This window comes from Benincasa hispida, chromosome 6 (genome assembly GCF_027475165.1).
Source record: "Benincasa hispida cultivar pf3 chromosome 6, pf3_genome.v1.1, whole genome shotgun sequence".
NCBI classification, from domain to species: domain Eukaryota; kingdom Viridiplantae; phylum Streptophyta; class Magnoliopsida; order Cucurbitales; family Cucurbitaceae; genus Benincasa; species Benincasa hispida.
The window spans coordinates 20,597,095-20,621,317 of NC_143483.1; the positions used below are offsets into that span (position 1 = coordinate 20,597,095).

A 24,223-nucleotide genomic window follows, 5' to 3' on the forward strand; every position below is an offset into this window, starting at 1 on the left:
ATTTTATAATACTAATGTCTGCATCTACGAAGTTTCGGACTTTCAAGACAACGTTGACTCAAAAGTTCATACTTCCATTTAAGGATGAACCCTTAGTCTTGCAATTTTCTCCCCAACAATATTCTCATATAGAGCAAGATCATTGGACATCGTTCGTCAATGAACGATTGAGTGAAGAATGGGAGGTAAGTCATTCACAATAAATTATATGTCAACATTATCATTATTTTGATAGGTAACTTCAATAGATTTTTTGTACAGAAAATCAGTCGTCTTAAAAAAGAAAGACGTGCAAAATGTGTATATAATCATCACATTTATCGGAAGGGCTATGCGAATCTTGCTCAAGAATTAGTGAGTTATTCGACTTAAATTAAATCTTTTATACTAATATGTTTATACTAATTAAATATGTATGTTCATGGAGAACCTATTGAATGGCCCTTCTTATAGGGAAATTTTATGGAAAGAAGCAAGAAAAGGAAGGAATAATGAATACTTTGATGAAGTTACTCGAGAAAGTTCCAATCGGATTGTAAGTATATATTGTGCAAAGTTTAAGATGACATATATATAATGTTTGGAACTTGTGATGATATAGATATTGTGTGAAAATTGTAATATATTTTATAGGATAAATTGGCTGAAATCTATGAAGGTGAAGATGTTCTCACCAAAGCATTGTGTACGGAGGAACATTGGAGACGTGTTAGAGGAATGGGTGATTTTGTTTCCCATTCTCAATATTTCAAATTAGTAAAACCAAAGTTCTCAATGAGCCAAGAAATTGAAGGAGGCTCTAGTGAAAAAATGTTCGACATGGTAAAGTGTCAAGAGAAAGAAACCACAACAGACAATCTCGTCAATCCAAATCATCTGTTGGAAGTGTTGCACTTAGTGCATCTGAAGAAGAAGATACTGAGAAGATGTCTAAAGAAGATTTGGAGGTAATTTATTTATTGTGACTTTTAAATTTTAATCATATTGTACGTGTTTAACCATGCATGACATAAGTTCTTTTAAATTTGTGAAGGAGAGGCCACTTGGCTATAGGAACTGTAGATAACATTGTTGCAGTAGCCACAACATTTGATGATGATGTGTCATGCTTAACTGTTAAAGTTCTGATTGACATTGTCATTAGAGAAGATTTGCCTACACCAATTCCATTTTTTAACCTTTTTTATTTATTATTTATTATTTATTTTGGTGTGTGAAGATTTGAAGAAATTTCATATATATCTCACAAACTATTTGTTTACCTCTAACCATGAAGGTACAGTCCCAGTTGGCTCCCAGGCTGCCATTCCACATTTTTGGCCTATTTAGTTAAAGAACAAAAACTTAGTCCTTTAAATCGTTTAATTACGTCATAAATGAAAAGATATCATGAAAATAGAAAAAAAGCACATTATGTTAAATTTAGAATTATTTTAAAAACTACAACTCAAAATATTTTGAATTAGAATTACTACACCTGTAAAGAAAGTATTAAGTTGACTGCATCGAAAAAACATTGTGGTTCCATAGGATCTCCCACAATGTCTGGAGACATTGTTGAAAATATCAAACAACACTAGAACATTATTGATAATACATTATTTACATTTTTAAAATTTATACATCTTAAAAAAATTTCAAACAAATGTCCATCCTCCTTTTGACATGTGATGATACATTCAGTTGAAGATGAAGAGTTTTAGGATTTTAGAGTCCTTTGGACTTCTTCCTTTTACCTTTTTTTTTTTTTTTTTTTTTTGTACTAAAATGAATGAATGTAATAGCTACAACCCTATTTCTTCTATACACTCATTGCCCTAATATGATTCATAATAATACAAAGAATAAGAATATCACACTTGGTATTGGTTGATTGGTGGTGAGCAAAACCAATTTTCAACAGAATGGTGGTGACTCACCTTCTTCTTCTTCCACCTTTGCTTTCCCTTTTCCATTTTCATTTTCTGCTCTAACATCTCTTGAAGCTGGAGGGTACTTCAAGTACTCCCAGTTTGGCTCGTAATGTGTAGAAGTGTGAGTTTTTGAGTGGTTTGGTGAGGCAGTCAGCTAGTTGGTCGGCCGAAGATACGTATCGAATAGTGATGTTACCTTTTAGAACATGGTCCCTGATAAAGTGAAGATCAATTTCTATATGCTTAGTTCTAGAATGAAATACCGAATTCGCAGCTAAGGCTCCTGCCCCTAGATTATCACACCATATGGTCGGTCGAGTGTTTGACTGTAATCCCATCTCACCTAGTAGTTGTTGAAGCCAGAGGACTTCGAATGTAGCATGAGCAAGTGCCCTATATTCAGACTCTATACTCGACCATGCAACCACCGCTTGCTTCCTCGAGGACCATGATATAATGTTATTTCCTACAAAGGTATAATAAGCAGCCACTGATTTCCTGTCATCAAGATTGGATGCCCAATCAGCATTGGAATAGGCAGAGATATATCGATTCGGGCTTGGTTGAAAGTAGAGTCCACAGTGTTTCGTGCCGCTGATGTATCTAAAAACTCTTTTAGCTGCCTGCCAATGGACATCAATTGGATTTTGAAGAAATTGACTGAGTTGGTTGATAACATAGGTGATGTCCGGCCGTGTATGTGTCAAGTACTGAAGGTCGCCAATGGTGCTTTGATATATATAAGGTTCAGAGACGGGTTGTCCATTAGTCTTTGACAATTTCCTGCCTTGGAAAGTTGGCGAGAGCATTGGTTTCACATCTGTCATCTGAAGTTTATGTAGTAAATCATCCACATATTTCGACTGGTTGATCAATAGGCCAGAGTCTATATAATGAATTTGTATTCCCAACGAAGTTGGCCCAAGTCCTTCAGTGCAAATGGTATATCAAGAGTTTCTATAAGTTGCTCTGTTTATTGTGAGTTGTTACCTGTGATAATGATGTCGTCGACATAAACAAGTAGGAATATGACAGAGCCCTTCGTGCGGTAGATGAACAATGAAGTATCTGATTTAGACTGATAGAATCCCCATTTTGTAAGAACAGAACTGAGGGTTGTATTCCAGGCTCGTGGTGCTTATTTCAGGCCATGGATGGCTTTTTCTAATTTGCAGAAATTGTTCGGGTAATGAGAGCTGACATACCCGGGTGGTTGACACATATATACATCCTCAGCTAGTTTTCCATTTAAGAACGCATTGTTGAAGTCTAGTTGCCTAAGAGTCCAGCCATGTGATAGCAACACTGATGACTACTCAGATTGTTGAAGACTACACTACCGAGCTGAATTTCTCAAAGAAGTTGACTCCATGATGTTGATGAAAGACCTTTGCAACTAGTCGGGCCTTGTATCTTTGTATTGTGCCATCCATGTTTTGCTTGAGTCGAAATATCCATTTGTTCCCAACTATATTTTGAGACGGAGATAGGGAACTAGTGTCCAGCTCTTGTTTTCCATGAGATTCGTGTATTCCTCATCCATCGCTTTCTTCCATTGAGGAGTTGCAAGTGCAGCTATGATTCTTGTGGGCTCTATTTGGGACTAATTAGTGCTTTTGCTTGTTATCTAGGCTTTTAGTTTAAACATGCCAACTTTGGCTCATGTGACCATCAGATTGTTGGGTTTGATGTCCTAAAAACTTGCAGTTTGTAAAATGATAAACATTTTCTATTATCAATATACTTGTTATTGATCTCATAAATTGTATGAAAGTCTAAATCCAATAAACTAAGACCCATGACTATTGTATGAGTACTTGAATTTTATATGGAGACATAAGAGTGGATTGGATTCGAGTAAATAGTCAAAATGATCTATGGTACTTGAATGAGATTGGGTACCTTATTCTGGTAACACCATTGGATGCGACCTACTCTGTAGTTGTTACAAAGAGTTGTAAAGTGCTACATACGATGTGATCCTAATTCGTACATGTTATGACATGAGGAGTGGGGGGTCCTATGCAATGAGTTTGCATAAAATCCGAACCAAGAAATAAGTCACTCTTACTTTATAACGCTGTTTACTATTTAAGACTGAATATTTCACCAAGATGATCTAGGTAACTCGATCTTAATCCTTAACTAACTATGAACTCCGATTTATTCGAGATTGCCCTTACATATGCATAGTTGAGGGTTGGCTCAACAGCGCCGGCTCACTAAGACTCTCATTTCAGGGGTAAAACCAGATAGATAGCTGGAGACATAAGGTGCAAGACGGAGTTCACACCTACCCGATTTAGGGATAGAAGAAAAGTTGTTCTCTCAAGTACTGAATCTAGGTCTTGAACAAAGGGCCCTACCCTCTCACTAGGCTGAGAGAGTTTGGTTTGGTGATTGGATCACAAACCAGTTGTTCATTAGAGGATCAGTAGGGACTTGAGGAATAAGACGTAATCTCGAGGGTAAAACAGATATTTGATCCAGCCATTATTATGAACAACCTGTGAAGGGTCGACTTGCTGATTATGGTAAAATCATGTGGACATAATATATCTACAGTGAGGGGAGTGCAACTATGGGCTTTAGTGGAATGACCCATTAGTTAACGAATGGCGATTAATTTGGTCTAATGAGTTTAGCCAATTAATCTCGGATCGTTGGAGCCCATAATCTATAGGTCCACGAGGTCCCCTACTAGCTCATAATGGACTAGCTCTAGAATAGCATGATAAGTTAATTTGAAACGTTCAAATTAGAATTAAGGAAATTAGTGATTATATGAGATATAATTATGCTTAATTTTAGAATTAAATGGAATAGATATTAAATTAATTAAGTTTTATTTAATAATTAAATTATGAAATTAATTAATTTTCATTTTTAAAATCAAAATTTGATTTTTAGATAAAATTGAAAAAGGAAAAGAAAACTAAAACACAAATGGAAAAATGGATTTTTCCATTATCCATCTTTTAAGTAGCTCACACATGAAATAACCATTTGTCTTGTCTTCTCCAAGCATGGGCTACAACTCATGTAGCTCTTCTCTTTGCATGTTGATATGCAATATAATGAGAAGATTGGAGTGAAAATTGGGCATGCAATCTATAGAATTTTGAGAGAAAATTCGCTTTGAAGAAAGGTTCTTCAACATAAGTTGCTGCAGTGAGCTTTTCTCCTTCATCCCTTGATTTAAGATTGTTTTGAGTCCAACAACTCAATGTAGAACCAAGAGAATAGCGGAAAGATCTTGAGGTGGTATACAAAAAGATATAGAGAAGATAGCAGCTGAAGATGAAGTTTTGAAGAAGTTCTACAAGAGGTATGTCTTGAAACCCATTTTTTCTGTAGAAGCATGCTTTATATTATGCCAAAATTAGTGAATTTAAATGTTTAGATGATCCTTGTGCTTCCGCTGCAATTGATACAATCCTACAATGGGTAATTAGAGTTTGTTTGAATTTTATCAGCATGTCAAATTCTTCTACTATAGTCACTTCCAATGTACATAATAGTAAAATCAAATCATCAAACAAATTACTCGTGGTTGATTATACCAAAAGAGTTTTAACAGAGGATTATCCTCTATCTCCCAACTCATCTGAAATTATGAATTATGTAGATGAAAATGCTGAATTCGAACAACAAGATAAATATGATTTATTTGTTATCGAAGCATGTTTAGTGGAAAACGATAAAATCTGGATAATTGATTCAGGTACCGCTAATCATGTATGTACTATCACATAGGAAAATAGTTCCTGGAGACAACGTTGAAAGAAGGTGAAACAATCTTTAAGGTAGGGACCGGGGAGATTGTTTCAACCAAAGTAGTGGGAGATATGAAGTTATTTATAGGAGATAAGTACATTTATTTGAAAAATGTATATTATATTCCTTCTATGAAAAGGAATCTAATTTCTGTCTCTTGTTTGCTAGAATAAAATTATAAAATTTATTTCGAAAATGGTGAAGTGTTCATCAAAATGGAAAATAAATAGATTTGCTCTGCAAAATTAAGAAATAACTTGTACATGTTAAAACCAACTGAGGTCAAAGCTGTTTTGAACATAGAGATGTTTAAAACTACTGGGACTCATAAGAAGAGGAAGATTTCTCCAAATGCCTATCTTTGGCATTTGAGACTGGGACACATAAATCTCAACAGGATTGAGAGATTGGTTAAGAACAGTCATCTAAATAAGTTGGAAGACAGTTCATTATCACTATGTGAGGGATGGGTGGGGCTCACCGTCGGGGAGAGATTTGGGCTATGGTGAGATGCATATCCTGGTGAGATTGTCTGGTTTATAGAGTTTGGAGCATAGTTGGGAGTAAAGGCTGGTGTTGGATTTACTCGAAGGAAGGACTGTGATTGAGGCAGGGTGTTGAGTATGGGTTGAAGGCTCGGGATTAAGGACTCAGTTATGGGAGGGGTTTTCGCCTGACGATCGTGTTGGACGATGGAATGTCAACGATCATGGGGTTCTTTGTAGTGATCTTTCTGTGTGATGAGCTTGCACCGATTTGTCTAGTTAATGGACTATTTGCGATCATTGTGTCTTTGGCCTTCGCAATCGTCCTAAACAATGAAGATTGAGCGATCGCTTTATCTTTCGTCTGGGTGATCGTTCTATACGATGGACGCTAAACGATTGCATTGTCTGTTGTCTGGGTGATCGTTCTAAACGATGAAGGCTGAACGATCGCATTGTCTGTTGTCTGTGCGATCGTTCTAAACGATGGAGGATGAGTGATCGTGTTGTCTGTTCTTTGGGCGATCGTTCTGAGCGATGATGCCTCAGCGATCGTGTTGTCTTTCTTTTGGCCTGTCGTCTGGGCGACTGTGCTAAAAGATGGATGTTTAGCGATCGTTTGGTCTGCCGTTTTGGCTGTCATTGTGCACGATGGGGATGCAAAAGGGAAGTCACTCTCATTAAATTTCACATGTCTGCTGGTGTAAATTTGGCCCGATGGACTGAGACATCTGTACTCTTTGTTATATGAGTTGGGACCAATATACACACATTTCTCCGAGTGTAATTGGAATTTTTTACTGTGGTATGGCCGTAGGTAAGGGTAGCAGGCACACCCAAATGTGCTAAGATTAAAAAAATGAAGATTAGAACCAAAGATTATAGGAATGGGTGATTTACCATGCAATACTGTGGTAGGCATTCCATTAATGAGATAGGCAGCTATTGAAAATGCCTCCCACCAAAAGGACAGAGGCATGGTTGCATGTGCAAGGATTGTGAGTCCGGTTTCAATGATGTGTCAATGCTTGTGCTCAGATCTGCCGTTTTGTGCAGAGGTATAAGGACATGACTTTCTGATTAAAATGCATTTGGACTCATAGAGATGTTGTATTCTGTCATAGTCTTTCCCATTACCTGATTGAAGCATTTTAATCCCAGATGTGAATTGAGTTTGGATCAATTGAGTAAAGTGATTGAACACTGCCAATGTCTCACTTTTCTGTTTTAGAGGATATATCCACACATATCGACTGTGATCATCTAAGAATGATATGTAATATCGGTATCCATCAGTAGATTCAATAGGGCTGGTCCTCATACATCTGTATGTATTAATTCGGACTTATTGGATGCTCGAGATTGAGAGTTAGGAAATGGTAAGGCACTTGCTTTTCCCAATTGACATGAATCATAAAATTCTTTTCCTTCATTCGATTTTACTGGTAAATTACATTCTCTAATAATATAGTCTAGAGTTTAAATTGATGGATGTCCTAATCTTCTATGCTAGACAGCTATTGACTTAACTACATTTATCCTAACTCCTGATAGAATTAGGGGGCAGTCAGGTTGTTATTTTCATACAGAGCAGTACCTCGTCTCTTGGTGTTGTCCTGTAGTACTTCAGCCCCTCGTATTCAGTATAATCCTCTGTCAAGCTCCCCTTTCAACAGTGTTCTGCCTGTAGCCTTGTCCTTAATGACATAACAATCAGTGTGAAATTCAACAACCACAGCATTATCATGAGCTAACTTGGATATGCTAGTCAGATTCTTTGCTATATTAGGCACACATAGGACATCATTTATTATAAATTCATTCCTTCCATTAGACAAACATGATTGACCAGTGTGAGATATGTGTAATTGTTCACCATTACCTACGGTGACCAGTCCATTACCTCCATACTCGGTTGGGTTGTTAATGTTGTTATAATATGGAGTGACATGGTTAGTAGCTCCACTGTCAATGTACCAGTTCAGATCCGCTAATGTCTCTGGTGTGGCTATAAAGGGGTTGGAGGGCTGTGATGATGTGAACATGGCAGCAACATTATTGTTGGGGCCAACTGACCCATGATTTCCTCTGCCTTGTCCAGCACTCTGAGAGTAATCCTTGTCAAACTGATGATAACATAAAAACTTGATGACGGAAAATTAGAAGTCAATTTTACTCGACAACTAAAGTCCCTTGGATGCGGTATGCGATGCATGTTCCTAAGATATGTGTTGATAGTCATGCGTCGATGGTCATATGTTAGAATGGTAATGCGCTAACGAATGTATACCATGACCATGCGTCCTATCACAAGTTTTCTTGCGCTCACGCCAATTATAACACGAAAGCATGTTTCTCAGATAATCCGAGGTCGAACGCAGGGACTTGTAGCCATATGTATGTGGTATTATGCATGCGGTGGTTTAAATAAAAGAATGGAACAGAGGTTGCTAAGTTAACCCTACTCCTACTCCTATCTAACAGACAACGCAATGAGAATATGCATGACAGGTAGAGACACAACAACACTTGACATGAAATAAATGTATGGGAAAATAGATAAAATGTGGAGATGATTTCATTGCAACCCTTAAGAGTGACTACAAGGGCAACCTTAGTTAATGTAAGCCATGCAGTTATGCTACACACACGTGAACCTAACTTTAGGACGTATGCGGTGTATCTACAATATTGCTGAGAAGCTTATGCCTGCCTAGACCTCTATAACCAGCCCACTAGCTTCCGCCGCATGGGCGTGGCTGCCGCATAACCCCTTGTCCTACTTCCTGGACACATGCAATATCCAATCTGTAGGGTGCATATGCTGTGTGAAGCAAACAAAGTTTATCTCTAAGATCCCCATTCTTGCCTATGCATTCCAATTCGCTCTCCCGAGTCTTAGATTTGTGTTTTAGACTACTTTCCCAAGTATGACTAAATGATAATGAAGCATTCATAGGACAAGGTAACCACATGAACTTTGCTGACCTAAGATTGTTTCTATCCTAGTGAACAATGCATACATTGCTTAATGCAATCAACCACTTACCCTCCCGGGCAGTTGGTTGTTTTTGACTTTACTCATAGACAACCAATGCGTTAGCCTATAAACAGGCGTTGCCGTAGCTTCACACTAAGCAAATAAGGTTACTCACACATTCACACAACGCACACCTCTCGGTGGGTCGCTACATGCTTCATATCCCTAATCCGCATGACTAAGTGTGCGATACCCAAACAATCTCACTAAGTGTTGCAATGAAAGTAAAGATGCTAAGCAAAGAAGATAGAGATGGAGTCGAAGGAAACTCAGAAATGTATTAAAAACAAATTGTATTATTTTCTTAATCACAAATGTCATACAATACAATATAAGAAAAGAAAGGAAAAGGAAATGACCGGGTGGAAGCAAAGACTTGCTTCCAGCGGATGTGCGTCAAGGTTGCCGGTGGTGCCATGGATGGGCAGAGGAGCTGACTCTCTCCGGTCGAAGGCTCCGGTCGTCACTCGGAATGGATGAAGGAGGTGAAGAACTCTCAAGCGTCTTCTCACATATTTTGTTTGAATCGCGGGGAAAATCCTCAGATATCTTGAATTTCTGCTCATTGACTTATATTTATAGAGCTTGGGTCGTCGACAGCATTAATGAACTGCTCTGAGTCTGACATTCGGCGCGTTAATCCTTTTTGAACCTCTGCTACTAATAACGTGGTAGGTGAAATGTTAACATCATCTTTTGGCTTTTCTCAAGGTAGATGCATTGATACGTTCATTCCACCAATCTTGCGTTGATCCCATTAATATTCGTTGTCGTGTGGCTGCAATCATTCAATGATCACATTCACTTAATACCGCAACTCTACATGATGACCGCAATCGCTTGACGAGCGCGACTCCCAGGCGATGGACACATACGGCTGATTATCGCAACATCTATATGTTGATCGATGCGTTTGCCTTTGCGATAGAGAGTTTCTCCGTATGCGATCATCTATGCGGTGGTCCAGTTTTTGCATTTACGTCCATTTCCTGCATTGGCTACAAAAATAGAATATTGAATGTATAACTAACGCAAAATAACGGGTTAGCTGAGATTCGACATGCTGATCGACGCAAGCTCACTTTCTCGTGAATTCCTAGCATAATTGCCGCATATTCTGCCTAACAACCTTCATAATTCTAAGTAAAGGCTTAAGATGATATGCATTTCTGCATGTCATCACATACCAGGGCTGAGTGATCGTACTTCCTACAAACTTGACATGTTGGTTTGTTTGAGTTGTTATTTCGACCTCTTCCTCAACCTCAGCCGCCCCCTTGTCCATTGAATGTATTATGACTGAAGTTGTTGCCTTTGGAATTGTTCCCTTGCTGCTTATTCCCATTGAATGGGGGATTGAAATATGGCCCCTCCATTTGTATTCTTATTAAATGCTACATTGACGAAGGCTACTGTGCAAAGGAGCTATGTATTTTGATAAAATTTTGGTGTTCCAATCTTTTTTCATAAGAGATAAGTTCGGATTGCATATCTAACCAAGAAATACCTGGTTTATCTTGGATGCCTACGACAACAGGATTATATTCTTCATCAAGGCCAAGGAGAACTTGTGCGATTAGAGCTCTTGTCGACACAAGGCTGCCTGCCTGTGCAAGGTTGTCAGAGTGCATATTCATCAAGTTGAGGTACTCACTCAGTTTCTGACTGTCTTTTCTTGTCTATTGGAACAGTTTCCTTAAGTAGTCTTCTTCTGCTTGAGATTGAACACCGAATAGCTCTTGAGGCTTGCCACAATTCTTTGGCATTCTCGTATCCCATGAGTTGAACTACTACGTCTGGAGCCATGGAGTTATATAGCCATCCTAGCAGAAGTTGATCGATGGCAAGCCATGCCTCGTATTGAGGATTCAGTGACCGTTCAACAGATGAACTGACTCTGTCATCACTTACCATTTGAGAGTTGGACATCAGAGGTCGTTTAGATAAACATTGATGGGTAGGGTATTTGTTCTGAAAGATGTCCTTCGAGCTTGTAGCTTCGGAGGATGGACAGCACGAGCGTCTTCCACAACATGAAGTTCCTGCGTTCTAGCTTTGTGGTGGTGAGCTGATTCAAGAGCTAATTGAGGGGTGGTGTGGTGAACTTTACTGGTTTGGCAGTAGGGGAATTTTCGGTGAGTGTGGCGTCGGCCATGGAGTTCTGATACCAAGTTGAAGATGAAGAGTTTTAGGATTTTAGAGTCCTTTGGACTTCTTCCTTTTGCCTTTTTTTTCAATATTAAAATTAATGAATGTAATAGCAATATCCCTATTTCTTTTATACACTCATGGCCCCAATATGGTTACATAATAATACAAAGAATAAGAATATCACACTTGGCATTATTTGATTGGTAGTGAGTAAAACCAATTCTCAACAGAATGGTGGTGACTCACCTTCTTCTTCTTCGACCTTTGCTTTTTCCATTTTCATTTTATGCTCTAACACATTCTTCTAAAATTGCCATGAGGATTCTCTTTGCCACACCCCGCCCCCAAACCACCTTTTCAGCCTGGAAGAGGGATGCGACTGCAGCAGTTATCAACCCTTGAGCTGACACTTACTGCCTAATGACTCTTGCGGAATAACTCGGATACTATACTGTAACTTATACATAGCGGAATGATTAAGTCAAGGAGATAAACTATAATGGATTAAGTAGGCCCATCTTTTATTATGATAGTGATATAACGTTTATACAACTTAAGGATTTAACAACAAAGTTTACAAAAGACAACCGTAAAAACCCTCCGGAAGTGTAATTGGGGCACGTGGAAGACCTTGACCTTAGCAGTACCCTAGAACTCCTCATCTTCCGCTACCTGGGGGGGGGGGGGGGATTAAGAAAAATATTTTGAAGAGTGTGAGCTACTAAGCCCAGTGAGTGGTTCTTTTTAAGATGAAAATCATTTTGAAAATCATCATTTTGGGAAATCAATCACATAATAATAATCACAGTGTACCCATGCATGATCATGGATTTATTCATGCAATGATTAACCTTTATTCCAAAATGATACAGCGGCATGCATATCATATCTTCAATCAATACAATCACCTATGGAAACTTTCCTATGACCCCAATTCCCGACAATGTGCACATCGACCATTTTATTTATCCCGCTAGTCATGCTTAGGTACTTGACCATTTTATTTATACAATCACGTGGCATGCATATCAAATAAAAAAAACTTTTACTTTTTTTTTTTTTAATTCTTCAAATTTTGGATTAGATTTTAAAAACACTCCTAAAACGTAAATAATAAAACAAATACATCAAAAGATGAAATGAAAACTGTTTACTAACTTAATTAATTTTCAAAAATAAAAAACTAAAGCATAAGTAGTTATTAACTCTCATACTAATTACAATAATCAATCAACTACTTAAGTTATGAGCAAAATGTTTTCCACACATCCAACTATGATGTAACGACTACAATGATCTTTATAATTAATGTAGAGCTTATTTATTTGGATAGCACGATTTCTGATTCTTCTAAATGTCTTGCTATTGAGAATTGACTCTCCAAGATATTGAAGAGCATCCGATACTAATTTTTGAATTAGTGGACGTTCAAAGTATTTAGCATGTGCAATCAACATATAGTGAGAGCCCAAAAATAATATATAATATTATTCCATAAATTAAAAATTCCTCAGTTGATCAATTATTAATGGTGTTCTTGAATTTTTTTAGTTCGATCATTTGTACCCATACAAACATTCGAAACTATGATTGAGTCCTCACCTTTGTTAAATTTTGCATCAATAAATGAGTAATGATTATTCTCATGCACCCCTTCACATATAGAAAAACAAAATTAAAATAAGAAAAATACTTAAGTGCATCTTGAATAATACATATTTGTATGCATTCAATTCAATTATTTTTTTAATATATTTTAATCATTATTCTGTGTGAATGATGTGAAATGGATCCATACAGATATGTGTTTTTTGAAATACACCCAAATATTATCCTAAAAATAATTCAATTTAAAAATAAATTTTTATTTTAAAGTATTTGAGTTACACAAAATCAATGTGGGTGAATAAATACCTTGCACAATAATTTTGAGTTCAACTCCATTTAATGTTGGTGTAAGATTAAGTATATATTTCTTGTCGTAGTTGTAAAATGAGAGAAGTGAGAGGTCCCACAAAGCGCTTGCCATATAAGTATGACATTGGAAGATATGTTAATCGACAATAGCAAAAAAGTTCTCTTGAATTCATAGCTACTTTTTCTGATCCAAACATCCAAATTTCTGGTGGCATTGGGATTGTTCCCTCCCACTCGTACACCCCCAAAATCTATATAATATTCATATGGAATTACTCACTTTAATAGAAATTAGGTAAAAATAAAAAAGGAAAATTATAATTTTGATCAATAAGTTTTGGGTCTAGCTAACTTTTATTTTGTTCTTAGATTTTATAATATTACATCATTAGTCGTTATGTTTGATTTCAATTTAGTCCATAAATTTCAAATTAAGATTTTAGTTTTGTTTCAATTTAGTCCATAAATTTCAAATTAAGATTTTAGTTTTGTTTCAATTTAGTCCATATGTTTTAGGATTTAGACTATTAACCTCACTTTCAATATTTGGCATCGATTAATTTAAAGTAATTATATAGTGAAATTTTTTAATTTTAATATTGATAAAATTAGTAAAATTTAAGAAATAATAATACTATTAATTAATGGACTATTTTCAAATAAAAGAAAATGAGTCTATTTATTTACAAATATAGCAAAATTTCACCATTTATCACTTATAGATCGTGATAGACTGCGATAGATATTTATCTGTATTAGCGATAGAAATCTAATGTGGTCTATCTCTGATAAACAACAATATTTTGTTGTACTTGAAAATATTTTCAACAATTTTACCATTTACAATAATAATCCTAAATTAATTAATAGACATTAACGCTAAAGATGAAAAATGAGTGTTTAGTGAAAAATCAAGGTTAAGAATATAAATATTGAAACCTATATAAACTGAATTGAAACAAGACTTAAATCTCAAAGGTAACATGGTAACATTTTAAAACTTAGCAGGCGTCAAGGACACTAATTTGGTTATAATATTCAGTGAGTTATAATAGTCCATGAGTTACAATAGTATATATTCGAGATGTAAACTATGTTAGTATGGATAGAAAATAGTGCACTATAACAAAGAGACAAAGAGAGGATGAATAGAAAATAATAAATAAACACTACAACGATGAAGGTTTTAAATAATAATATCAATGGAGTGGTTATAATAGTCACTCCACCTACTTAAAATTGCGGCCCCAAACAACCATGAAACTCAAAACTTAAAGGATTAAAAATGTATTATTTTAAAATCCGTGTACCAAATAAAAACTTAAAACTGAAAAAAAAAAGTATTTTTCCCAAAGGTAGAAATTAAATATTATACTACTCACTGCAAGCCAAATCTTTGCTCAAGAAGGTATGTAAAGTGCACCTTCATGATCTAGATCCATTTTCGAGCTTTACTGCAGGCTTCCTCATCAACTTCTTCTCCCAATAAACGAAGTTGAATATAGTTTAGGACAGTGCAAAGTATGCAATTTTCTCCCATAATCTGCAGTTCCCATCCACCATCTTCCTTCTATTTTAGCTCATTCAATGGATAGAGACGTCAATTACCAATCTAAAGATAATATATTTCATTTTGAAAATCAAAACAAGATTTGAAAAGGAATATATATATAAAAATCAAAACAAGATTTGAAAAGTAAAACCTTTAATAAGGAGTGTTTCAAGCCCTTGGTTCCAGTTGTATTATTTAATTTTATATAAGTGGAATTTTAATAATTATCTATAGAGATGATTAGTGACCAAAGACTAAGCTTTCTCCCAACCAAATCCAACTAATATTTTTCCCTTTCAAATAACTCCCATCTTTTCTTTCCAAAAATAATAATAATAGTAATATAATAATAATTTTTCTTGGTGTGTTTCAACGTGAAAGACAAGTGAGTTAAAAAAGTTGTCTTTTATATTTATTATGAAAATGACGTCCAATTTATTTTAATTTAAAATTTTGGGGCAATATAAACCTAAAATGTTAAGTCGTATTGTTAGAAAATTGTTAATTTCTAGGAATATTTAACTAAATTGAAATTTGAAACGGCTAAATTAAAACTTTAAAATATTATAGGACTAAGTTGTAATTATTTACAAAATAGCAATGCTTATAATTGAAGCAAAAATTATAGAAAATATCTTTAAATTACAGTTAGTATTGTATGGAAATTGTTAAAACATGTGTGATTTAGACAAAATTTGATACTTGCTTATTTATTTATTTAATCTCTCCCACAATCAATAGAATATGAATGTGGATGTGATTTTAATACTCGTGCGTAGACAATTATTATTATTATTATATTTTGTAAATATATTGATGTTTTTAGTTTAATAATATGTATAGTGGAGGGATAAAAAATTTAACGTCTTAATATATACTTTATGTCAGTTGAGATATACTCATGTAGGTTCTTAATAGATTAGTTTGAACTCATCTCTTCTTTGACATAAATATTTGTGCATGATAGTTTGAGATCATCTCTTCTTTACCATGATATCTTATGTTGAAGGTTATCCTAAGGAAGGTCCAAAGTCTATGGGCGAACTTATATTCAAGGAAATCGGGAAGTGATAGGGAACATGCATCCCAAAAGAAAAGTTAGACCTTCGAGTTCCAAGCATCCCAAAAGGAGAAAGCTTAGTTTCTACGTTTTTCTTCTCCCAACTTCTTATAGTGAATGATATTTTCCAAGTCTGATTACTTCTTCTTTCATCTTCTCATATGTCTTTTCTATCCAAAAACAATTTTCTTGATTTTGTTCCTTTCTTCGATGAGTGTACATCTAAGATTAGAGGTGGTGGTAACCTTGGGGAGTAACCAGCAATTGCGCTTTAATACTAAAGTCGTATCGATTTTTGCTTTCAAGGTAGTGGGACACAAGTAAAGGTGTCTCGAGACTGAGTATAGATCTCACGGTGTGAATTTATAAAGAGATACGTGAAAAAAGAAAAATGAAGTATCATATACCTCATTTTCCTCCGTTTTACCTAGGGCTAATTTAACTTAGAAAAATACGGCTAATTATTTTATCAAGTGATTGTTTAAATTTACCCAAAAGTAACACTTACTTTGGATAGTTAAACAATCTTAGTTAATGTTCATTAAACACTTTAAACTTTAATAAAAACTTGTATGCTTTTAAAACATCTATCTAATTCACCTTTTCATGTCTGTTCTTAGGTACGGGTGTTTCGTTTCTGCCAACTTAAATACCCCAACTTAGACAAAACTAGCCTTAGAAAAAAAGTCCCTTATAGATACATTTCCTACAAACTCAATCTTTTAATTAAATCAATTTAATCTTATTAAACTTATTTATAATCTCATTAGAAATGTGATCTTAGGTCTATGTAAATCATATTTTAAAACTATTTTAAAAAATGATTTTAACATAAGGTTTGCATGCAATATTGAATTATTGATTTTAATTTCTAATTTCATTAATTATAACTTTTATAAAAGAAATGAAATAAAATAAAACCAATTATTGCATGTTAAAGCATAATTATGTAAATTATAACAATTATAAAATAATCTAAAGGTAGACACGCTTTATGCAATTCCATTTCATTACTTAACATACATAACCCTTATATATTAAAGTAATGAAATAATTAATAACATACTCCATCCATACATTCAACTATATATTATAACACTTGTAAAATAAATGATGCATGACTATGTTACTAATGTGTGCAAATATATATGATAACATTTATATTATATGATCCTTGAGCATGCTATAGAATTAAATCATGCAACTATATATTATAATGTCAATGATGCATGAATAATGCATAACATATTGTGGGATTTTAATATATAACATACATTATGACATATAAATATATAAAATAAATCATACATCATATACATAATTTAAAACAATTATTGGACAAGGATTGGACTCCTAAATAATTAATTAAATTAAAACAGCACTTATATTAATTTAATTAATTAAAAACAACTAACTATTACAAAAAAAAAAAAAAGCCAACCAGTTCAAAACAAGCGAATTGGGTCTTGAACCGCACGAACTGGACCGCCAACATCCGAACCGACCACGGACCGCTCAAACCAAGCGAACCAGACATGAACTAATTGAGCCACGAACTGAACCATGCGTGAGCCGATTCATTCTTGCCATCTCGGAGCGTTGCAACGCTGTGATCTAGTGTTGCAATCCTACGGAAAGAACATTCCGTTCTGCCCTTCGCAATGTTGCAACGCTACTGTATAGTTGCAAATTCCTTTGATTTTCCTCCGATTTTGACCTCATTTCGTTCAGATAAACGCCGAAATGATCACGAACGATTCAAGACTTTCAAAATACAGACTCTATTGTAATTAATGCCTAAAAACAAAGGCCCTTACAAACCAACATTTGTAAAACAAAGATGTAAAACTATGATCCAATCCCGAAAAAATCCAATAATTGCAAACCAAAAAATTTTTCATTCATCACATGAATCAATTTATAAAATGCAACCCATTAGAGGTCTATAGATGCATTTTGAAAAATTAAAAAAAAAAAAAAAATTGGGACCAAAACTACGCTCTGATACTAATTGAAGTAACTGTAAAGTTTCGTAGCAGAAACAAGGATTGACCCAATTTTTATTTTCACATAACAATGAAATTACAGAACATAAAATTATGCATTAATGAAGAATTTACGACATGCAACTTTACGGAAAAAAATAGAGAAAGGGTTGGGAGAAATAAGTATCCTTGAAGAAACCAATTTCTTCACCAAATTCCTCCTCGAACAGTCACGATCCAAAATGGCCACCACCACAAGTGAGACCTCCGTATTCTCTTTTGGGATGAGAATTTCTCAAGAGTATGTGGCTTTGTGATTTTGGAAGAGGGAGAGAGAAGAGATTTGTTGTAGGGAGTCTCCTATATGTTTTTTTAGAGAAAAAACTAAGATCTTTTGTGAAATAGATGAACATCACCCAAAAAAAAAAAAAAAAAAAAAAAAACCACCCCTATTCCCACGTCTAATCAGAGAAAATTGGGGGAGGTCCCTTTAGTTTTGAAATTTTAAATTAAATTAATAAATTTAATTTAATAACTAATTTGTTATATATATATATATATATATATATATATCAAATATAACAACAAACCTATAGTTTATATTGTATCAGATACAATATAACTTACAGTTTTATTTCTCTCATACGTGTATGGTATTTAATATAAATCACATTTATAATAAATTTAATTATACGAATCTCATTCATATAATTAATATTTAAATCATATTCAAATATTTATTTTCTCTCAATTAAACTTTATATTATAATGTATCAAATGCAATGCATCATATTAATTATATCATATATAATTATGTTAAATTAATTATATCACATATAATAAATTTCCTCAATTAATTTAACCAATTCAAATTAATCCAAAATTAATTCTCAATAATCCCAGTTGAGCTACAGAAGAGAACTTATGGACTTGTAGATTGAAACTTCAATTGTACTTGAATAATTAATTAAATTTCTTTAATCAAATTATTCAACATCCATTAATGGCGGGCCACTCTAGTAAAGACCGACAAATTAATTCTTCGCACTACAAATATATTTTTGTGTCCATTTAGTATATCTAGTCAACTGCACGATGACCCTTCACAAATTCCTCGAAAGTACAGCTGGACCAAAAGTACCAGCGGTCCATCTAATGAACAATAAGTCATAGTCCAACTATGACCATACTCTTTTGGGGCCAAGAGAGGGTGTGGTGCCACATTGTTCAAGCCCCGAAATCAGCCTTTAAGGGAGTAATTTATCTACTTACCCAGACATCAGGAAAAGAATGAATTCCGTCTTGTGTAGTTGTATTCTCAACTTCTCAATCACACAAATTCCCAAGATGGTAGACTTATTGAGTCGGTGATCTGGCCACCATCACACATACAAATCAATGGAATGCCTTCATGCGAAAGAATTCACAACTCATTTAGGATTCAGGTCATGTCATCTAAGGATATATTGATATTGATCTATACAAACACCATTCGTAGGGGGACACTCACGATGCCGCGAGGCCGAGTATAAATCTCACGATGTGAACTTTTAGAGAGAAACGTGAAAATGATAAAATGAAGTATCATATATCCCATTTTCCTCCCACTGGGTGTTTTACCTAGGGTTAATTAACTTGAAAAAATCCGGCTACTGATTTTAACTAAGTGATTGTTTAATTTGCTCAGAAATAACATTTTCTTTGGATAGTTAAACAATTTTCATTAAAGTTCATTAAACACTTTAACAAACGTTAACCAATAATTGGATGTTTATAACAAATCTATCTAATTCACCTTTCTAGGTAAGTTTCTAAGTAGGATGTTACGTTTCAGTCAACTTAAACACCCCAGCCTAGACAGAACTAGCATTAGACAAAAGGTCTCTTATAGATACATTTGTTACAATGTTAATCTTTTAATTAAAACCAATTTAATCCTATTAAATCGGTTAAAAGATTAAATTAAATTTCTAATCTCATTAGAAATTTGATCTTAGGTCTATATGATTCAAATTTTAAAACTATTTTAAAAAATGAATTTAACCTAATGTTTGCATGCAATTCTAATTTATCGATTTTAATTTATAATTTCATTTTGTTATAATAATTATAAGCAAATGAAATAAATTAAAACCTTACATGACATCCACTGATATACTTAGTAAATTATAACAATTATAACTTACCTAAGGTAATGTCATGTATCATGCAAATTTATTTTCTTACTAATATACATAACAATTATATAATAAATTAATGAAATTATTATAACATACTTTAAACATACATTCATACTATATATTATAACTCTTATAATATAAATCATGCATATATATGTTATTAATGCATGCATACATATATTATAACATCTATACTACATGATGCATGAGCATGCTATAAAAATAAATCATGCAACTAAATATACATTATAACATTTATAATATAAATGATGCATGAAATTAAATGCATAACCTATAGTGGGATTTTATACTATGGCATACATTATGACATATAATAATAAAAATTAAATCATACATCATATGCATAATTTAAAGGCAATTAATGGACTGGGATTGGACACTTGAAAAAAAAACTAACTATTACAAATTAATAGTCATTCGGTTCAAAACAGGTGAATTGGGCCTTGAACCACTCGAACCAGACTACGAACTACTCGAACCAGCCATGAATCGTTCCAGAAGAACCCATAAAACTCAAACTTGAGAACCCACAAACTGAACTGGACCAGCAAACCACGAACTGCGCGTGAACTGGACCTGGATCATGCATCTTCTTTGTCTTGGAGCGTCGAGACGTCGTGCCATAACGTCGCGATGCTACGGAGATGACTTTCGTCTGCCGCATCGCACCATCGCAATGCTACGGCACAACGTCGCGACCCTACTGTACAGTCGCCCACTGTACAGTTTCGAACTCCTTCAGAACGCTTCCGATTTTTGCCTCATTGACTCCAAAAATCGACCAAGAAACAGCACGAGTGACTCAAAACTTAAATATACAAACTAGATAACAATTTTATGCCCCAAACTATGGGCCCTTACAAAAAAAATTTGTAAAAAAGAAGCAATAATCTAAATTTCAAATCTCGAAAAACATCCATAATTGGAAAACCAAACACATTCACAAAGATTCATCAAATGAAAATTACACAATGCTTAAATCCCACTAGAAATTTTAAAAATATTTTGACACTTTGGAAAAATTTAGGCCAAAAAACCTGGCTCTGATACCAATTGAAGGAAACGTTGAAAGTTCTTGAGCGAAAAACAGGATTGGACCCAAAAACCCTAACTTAGAGAATATGAACTTTACAGCAAACATACAGAAAAATTATGCATTTGATTAAAATACAACATATTTGGAGAAATTATAGAAGAAAAAAGGGGTTTAGAAAACCTTTGAAGACCGATCTTCAAATGAAATCTCTCGAATCGATAGGAACACCACCACGATGGAAACCTCTATATTCTCTGGCTGAGAATCCAGGCGTTTTGTAGACTCTGACTATTTTGGATTATGGAATTTGAGAGAGAAGAAAGGAGGAGGAGAATTTAGTGATTGTGAAGGATTGGAAAAATTACAGGACCTTTTTGTAAAAGGCACATAGAGGAAGAAGATGAAGAAAACTGTTTTACTCTTCTCACTATCACATTGTAGATAGAAAAAGGGGGAGGGAGTTCCCTTCCTAAAATTATTTTAAAAAGTCAAAATTAAAAAATAAAATAAATTTTAATAAAAACTTTAATCTATATTTATATGATAACCATGTTGTCATGTAATATATATTAAACTATATATTTATCAAATATAAGATATAATCTATAGTTTAATATTGTATCCAATACAATATAGCCTATAGTTTAATTTTATCAACAAAGAAATTTAATATAAATCCCATTTATATAAAATTTAATTATATAAATCCAATTCATATAATTAATATTTGAATCATATTCAAATATTTATTTTCTCTCAAATAAATTTTATAACGTATCAAATACATTATCGTAATTATATAATATAGAATTAAATTAGAATAATTATATCACATGTAATTAATTCCCTCAATAAATTTGAACTTAATAAAAAAATTGATTCTTATTAACTCTCGTTGAGCTACAGAGGGGGATCTCATGGACCTGTAGTTTGAAGCTCCAACGGTATGTGAATAATTAAGTAAACTCATTTAATTAAATTATTCACCTTCCATTAATTTTCGGGCACTCCACTAAAGATCGACAATTGTACTCTTCGCACTACAAATATATTTCTTTGTCCAGCGGATATAACCAGTCAACAATACGATGACCCTTCACAAATTCCTCATAAATACAACTTGGCCAAAATTATCGTTTTGCCCCTATAGTTACATCTAACTCCTCAAGTACCACTAATCCCTCTAATGAACAATAAATCGTAGTCCAATTATGATCAAACTCCTCCCGGGCCAGGAGAGGGTGTAGCACCCCATTGTTCAAGCCCCAGATTCAGCTCTTAAGGGAACAATTTATATACTTATACCGACGTTGGGGAAGGAGTGAATTCCTTCTTGTGTGGTTGAGTTCCCAGCTCTCCAATCCACAAACACATTTCGACAAGTAGAAACACAAAGTTCATCCTTTTTGAAGTCATTCTTGACCTCTTGTACCAAAGTTCGTCCACAAAGGTACAAAATTCCTTTCCAGAGTTAGAAGTACCTTTTGAATCAAATTTCGTCCAAATTTGGACTTGGAGCACATTTCCACAAGTAGAAACCCATAGTTTATCCTTTTCCAACTCTTCCTTGATCTTTTGCGTCAAAGTTCGTCCACACAGTTACAAAACTCCTTTTCAGGGTTCAGATGTATCATCTGAACAAAGCATCGTCCAAATTTTATCTTGAAGTACATTTCGACAAGTAGAAACCTAAATTCGTCCTATTCAGGCTCTATTGTTGACCTCTTGTGCCAAAGTTTGTCCACAGAGGTACAAAACTCCTTTCAATGGTTCATAGGTACCTTTTGAACAAAATTTCATCGAACTTTGAATTTGGTGCACATTTCGGTATGTAGAAACCCAAAGGTCATCCTTCTTGGGCTTTTTATTGATGTTTTGTGCCAAAGTTCATGTCCAAAAGTACATAACTCTTGTCTAGGGTTCATGAGTACCCTTTGAACCAAACTTCTTCCAAATTTGGACTTGAAACACATTTTGACAAGTATAAACCCAAAGTTCGTCCTTTACGGACTCTGTTTTGATCTTTTTTGTCAAAGTTCATCCAAAAAGGTACAAAACTCCTTTTTAGGGTGCATAAGTACCTTGAACCAAACTTCATCCAAATTTGGACTTGGAGCACATTTCGAAAAATAGAAACCCAAAGTTCTTCCTTTTCGAAGTCTTTCTTGAGCTTTGTGCCAAAGTTCATCCACAAAGGTACAAAATTCCTTTCCAGGGTTCAAAAGTAACTTTTGAACTAAACTTCGTCCAAATTTGGAATTAGAGTGCATTTCCACAAGTGGAAACCTAAAGTCCGTCCTTTTCGAAATCTGTCTTGACATTTTGTGTTAAAGTTCGTCCATACAAGTACAAAACTCCTTTCTAGGGTTCATAAGTAGCTTTTAGACAAAACTTCATCCAAATTAGGTAGGGGTGTTTCGTTTCTACCAACTTAAATACCCCAACATAGACAAAACTAGCCTTAGACAAAAGGTCCCTTATAGATACATTTGTTACAAATTTAATCTTTTAATTAAATCAATTTAATCCTATTAAACTTATTTATAATCTCATTAAAAATGTGATCTTAGGTCTATGTGAATCATATTTTAAAAATATTTTTAAAAAATGATTTTAACCTAAGGTTTGCATGCAATTTTGAATTATTGATTTTAATTTCTAATTTCATTTAATTATAAATTTTATAAAAGAAATGAAATAAATTAAAACCAATTATTTCATGTTAAAGCATAATTAGGTAAATTATAGAAATTATAAAATAACCTAAAGTAGTAACATGCTTCATGCAATTCCATTTCATTACTTAATGTACATAACCCTTATATACTAAAGTAATGAAATAATTAATAACATCCATCCATCCATACATTCATCTATATATTATAACACTTATAATATAAATGATGCATGACTATGTTATTAATGCATGCAAACATATATGATAACATTTATATTATATGACGCATGAAGATGCTATAAAATTAAATCGTGCAACTATATATTATAACATTTATATGTTAATGATGCATGAATAATGCATAACCTATTGTTGGATTTTACTGTATGACATACATTATGACATATAAATATATAAAATAAATCATAC

General features: G+C 34.0%; 1 pseudogene; it reads right to left on the reverse strand.

Moving 5' to 3' along the window:
• Positions 1 to 12,823, reverse strand: part of LOC150035502 (beta-amyrin synthase 1-like) — a 35,701-nt pseudogene extending 22,878 nt beyond the window's left edge.
• Positions 12,824 to 24,223: the final 11,400 nt, after the last annotated feature.